This window comes from Parus major, chromosome 2 (genome assembly GCF_001522545.3).
Source record: "Parus major isolate Abel chromosome 2, Parus_major1.1, whole genome shotgun sequence".
Taxonomy (NCBI): domain Eukaryota; kingdom Metazoa; phylum Chordata; class Aves; order Passeriformes; family Paridae; genus Parus; species Parus major.
Window position 1 is genome coordinate 7,616,470 of NC_031769.1, and position 5,340 is coordinate 7,621,809.

Genomic DNA, 5,340 nt, shown 5'->3' on the forward strand with positions numbered 1-5,340 from the left:
GAGCATTGACCTCAGGCCCAGATTCCATCATATTTGGGAACAACAGAAAAATTTTGACTTAAAAACCTTTGTTGTAATTTTTTTATCCAGTGATTTTTCAAACTTTCATTTGGTGGATTTTGGGTGTGCTCTAACTGGGTTTTTTTATTCTCCTAATCTGATCTAAGTAATCAAGGGGTTGCAGCATTGCAAAATTTTTAAGACCAAAAAATCCCCCAACCCTCTGAGGACCATTGTTACCATCTTTAACTGGAATTCTGCAGTCCAGCATGTGCAAACATCTGCATGTGATCAAGGTGATACCAAATCTGTGACACAATGTGAGGGGAGGGGACCTGCCCTTCCTCCCTGTGGGGTATGAATTTACCCTGCCCCAGGTAATTTCTTACCCAAACCCCAAACTGGAAGATTGAGTCAGAGTTTGAAGTGATTATCCAACTTCAGAGTGTTCATCATAGTGATGTCTTTTCTTGCTCAGAAGCACACGTATTTCTGCTGCTAATTGTAGCCCCAATTATTCTCTCTCATCCCATAGGGGAATAAACCAGCAAAGCAGTTGACCTACTAGTACATACACCCGGGAGGACCTTTCCCACGCAGGGTCTCCTCTAGTTTGGGATTTGGAGGGGACACTCAGGTCCCCACAGATGTTAACTGCTCCCCAGGGGTCTCTCCTTGCAGCACTCCAGCCCAGGGAGTTACATTCCTCACGTCAGGAGGTGCAGGATTTGTCCCACGTGAAGGACAACTGTCACTTTATTAAATAGTGACATCAGTGATTGTCTGCCTGGCAATAGCTGTGCCTCGGTTCACAGCTCTGCACTCAGAAACCAGAGCATCTCCTGATCGGGGAGACCACTTTTTATAACCTCATCCCACACACTTTTGCAGGCAGCAGTACATCCCAGTGAGACTATTAGACAAATAGGGCCTTAAAATCTTATCTCAGATCTTGCTCAAACACGAGATTTTACAATCATAAATGCTAAAAATACCGCTCACATGTAAGAACGATAATTGCAAGCAGGATTCAGGCTTGCCTGAAATTGCTGCAGTCCAGGCAATTCATAGTTAATACATAACTCTCTTGACAAACAGCTCAGATGACAACATACCTATAATTATAGTTATATCTGATCACATCGCCTGGGGAAAAAGGAAGGTGATACTGCAAACGCAGAGGGGCTGCATCCTACTCTCTATCTCCCAGCCAGTGCTCCAGACTCCCTTGGACATCTCCAGGAACTACTGTTGGCTAGTCAGTCCTGGGAAGGGATCTGTTGGGGATGCTGTGCACTCACCTGTGCCTCCCTGATTTTGGGAGCTGTGCGGTACCCACGTAGTGAGATGCTGGCAAATTAGAGCAGCCTAAAAACGCAGGCAGGTAATAGAAGCAGGGTAGGCTTCAGCTTGCGTCTTCTGTCCCTGGGAGGTTTGCAGGGCTGGCAGATGGGAAGCCAAGCACTGACACCATCGTCACTGCTGGCATGGTGTCACTTGTGTGCCAGCTCCCCAGGGTGGGCACCGGCTCCCGTGCAAGGGACAGAGAGGCCAGCACATGACAAGAGGGATGGAGAGAGGCCACAGGGCTGGGGAGACACAGGGGTTTGTGTCCTCCATCCTCAGGGCTCATCCTGCCAAGAGCCACCTTCCTGAGGAGCTGGCACATCAGCATCTGCCTGGGCCACCTCTTGGCTTGCCAACAGAGGTAATGTCCTTTGTACCCAGACTTCAGTCTGGCAATCTCTTTGCACCTTATGTGCGTCCTAAATACGAGAAAACCTCGACACAGCTGACCCACCTGGGTGGGTTTCTGCCTTTCCCTTTTTGTTCTCCAGGATGAGTGCTTATCCCTAGCAAACCAAACCCCATTGCATGCCCACTTTTCCAGAACGACCACTGTCTCTAGCACAGAGTGAGCACTGGTACCCTCTGTTTGCACTGCTAGCAGAGAGACAAGGCTGTCCTGCTCCTTGAATTTGCTCTAAATACTCGCTAGATTCCCAGGACTAATATTTCCAGGATGAATATTCTTATATGATTTTGCAGCCTTCTTTTTTTTGGCTGAGACAGCAATGTTCCCTAATGTGTAAATTTTCCTGTTTTCCCTATGCATAAAGCTTAAACTCTATCAATAACTAATTGTTTCATGTGTCTCAGACAAAGTGTAATCAACAGAGAGAATGGTGGGGAAGTGTGAAATGACAGAGTGACATTCTATGCTTAAATAAGCAAACTACACCCAAATCAAACAATGGCTCGAAAATGTTTCCATAATAAGGGTGCATAAATTACCTCCATTACTTGGAAAGCTCTTACTTGCATCTTACCAGCCACATTTGTAGTATTCACAAGAGCTGATACACTGCGATCATGATAGACATGCCTCTGTTACAGTAATTATAAAATGCTTTGTGAAAATATCATTGTGTCTACAGGAGCTACTGAAGTTGTACTGTCTCCTTGGTGTTTGTTTATTGCCTCTGTGAATTTAAAAAATATCATTAAAAAGAGCAAGATGAAATACATTTGAAAGGAGATAGACCACTTTTTGATATTTATTCTCTACGAGGGAAAAAAAGAAAATGTATCTCAGATTGTGCCAATATGTGATATTCACCATCTGGATAATGTAAAGGGGGTGTGATTCCTTGAAAAGAGATGGGCAATAATTCCAGATTGGATGGAAACATTTTAAGAAGATACACTGATGGTTTCTTGTGTAAGATCTCAACATGTGCATATGTCCATACATACAAGAAGGATCTGGGAGAAAGGAGACTTTGTGTGAGAGGGCCAAAGCCACCCAGGGCTGGGTGCTGCAGGTGGTGCAACCCCTCTGGACCCCGTGGAGGCAAGAAAATCACTCCTCTGTCTTGCTCTCGTCTCACAGTTTGAAAAGGGATTGCTACTCAGTGCTTTGTTTTATTTTTGGAATCCTGCAACTTGAAAAATAGCAACTTTTATTTTTTCATTTAAAGGAAAATCCCATACAGTTTAACCGAAAGCAGAGCCTTTACAATTATTTATTCAGTCTATACATCTCATCATTTTATATATTTTTTCCCCCTCAAATATTTTGTTTTAGTTTTATACATCTAATGAGGTAAAGCTATAAGTAGTCAAAATTCTTCTAGGGTTGATGAAGCCCTGGGAAATAATTATAGTAATAAATGAAAGAGAAAATAAAGTAATAAAAAAAGATATGATTTGCTTTTAATTTTGTGGCTGCATGTATCATTACACCAAGGCAATATAAAATTTCTGACCTGAACATGATTTTTGTCCTTATTACAATTGCTGGATTAATGAAAAAGACCATGTTAACTTTATTTTAATAGTGTAGAGTCTTAGAGTATAAATATTTTCAAAATTAAAATCAGTCAACATAAGTAAAAACCTTGGACAAATCTGAAATGCCTTACAGGATTGCTCTGAATTTATTTTAACACAGACTGTAGGAGGAAAATGTCCTTGTACACTGCTGCTTTTATTATAAAAATGTATGTGGAGGAAGTTTGGAGAGAAATTGTCCACAAGCAATGAAGTGCAAAGTGTGAAACATTAAATATACTCTTATTAAAAAAAAAAAATTGCCCAGTTTTTACAAGCCAAGAGGGTATGAATGCATGAACAGCATCAGCTGTATTTCAAATTAACCATAGCAAGCCCTTCCACGTACCTGGAAAACCTGATCTGAACGCTAAGATTTTGTATGTTAATTTATACTGCAGAGTTCTTAACATCTGACATTGGCTGTAACATTACAAGTTGTGCTATGACTTTATTAAGGGATGATTTCCAAAGCCCTAAAGAATACTTATTATGTTGTAATATATATTTCTGAAGAGGATTAGGTCTTTGATGCTAAAACCTAGACGTTTTAAAAGCGAGTTTACTGAAATGAAAAAGATTACATATGTTCCTTTGTGTTGCACCAGGTAGAGCTTTTCCACCTTCATTTCAACTTCGTTTCACAAACCTCAGTGGTATCACAACCGAGAAATGCATTTAAAATCCCTCAGAGTTTCATTACTGAAATGGGATATCCTAGAAAAGGACCTGGGGCTTGTGCTGAACCACAAACTGAATAGGTAGCAAAGGGAAAAAAACTGGAAGAAATACAAAAAGCCCAGGATACATCCTTTCCTGCAATGTATTAATATCAGACTGAGCAGCAGCTGGATTTCAAGGGCTCTGTCTGATTCTGGATGCCAGCCTTTTAAGAGGATTGAAAAAGCTGAACTAAGAGCAAGAACAATGAAAAAGTTGAGAAAACTTGACCTGTGAGAAAAGACTGATGAAACTGGGTTTGTTTAATTTAGGAGAGAGAGGACGGGTAATGGTTTTCCAGGATGTAAAAGGTTGTTGCAGAGAAAAACACCATCAGTTGTTCTTCAGATCCACTGGGGGTAGAATGAGAAATAATCAGCTTAATTTGCAGAAAAAAAAAAAAAAATGTAGGTTAGATATTAGCTGAAATGTCAAACTATAAAGAGAGTTAAGCACTGGGAGAGGTTACCTGGGAGTACTGTAACAAATCTGGCACTGGAGGTTTTTGAGGCTGGCTCAGAGGAGCAGTGGGGGATGCTCCAGGTGCTGGACCTGCCTTGGGCATGGGACACAGCAGCTCCAGGTCCCTCAGGTGCACCCAGCACTGCATGTTTGCCACCAGGGAAACAGAACCATTTCACTTCACTGCAGAAATGTCTGGTCAGCTTGGGATTTTCAGACCAAGGGTATATTGTCATTTTGTTTGAAATAGCCCATTTTTCTGTCTTAAACATCAGGAAAAAACTTTTCTTTTGGCATTCTCCCCTCAATTCATTAACTTTTCAGCTCTCAAATTTTAATATATATATATTTATGTATAAATATATAAATCTCTCTTTTAAATAGGAAAACTGAATGATAATCTTCTGTAAAAGCAGAAAGCTTCTTTTTTTTCCATCCCTGCAATCCTTGCCAGTCTCATCTCCCATACATCCTCCCCAGAGCCCAGCAGCCAAATCAAACTTGCCTTTCCCTGTGGGATGGCTCATAAATCTCTTGGTCCTCAGCACTGAAGTCTGCTGTATCCCCAAGGTCACTTCATGAGGAGATATTGGATATTGGTCGATACTGCCTTTTCCCTGCAGGGAAAATCCAACTTTTTGTCATTATGGCAAAATTTATTTGCTCAGAAGGGAACTTTCTCAGACATCCATTAGAAATGGTGTCATGAGTATGAGTCCCTTTACAAGACTCAGAGCACTGAAAACTGCATCACACCCGGGGTTTTACAGCAAAAAGGAATGAAATCTTGTTTTTTCTGTTGTAAACTGAAAGAAAGGAAAGGGA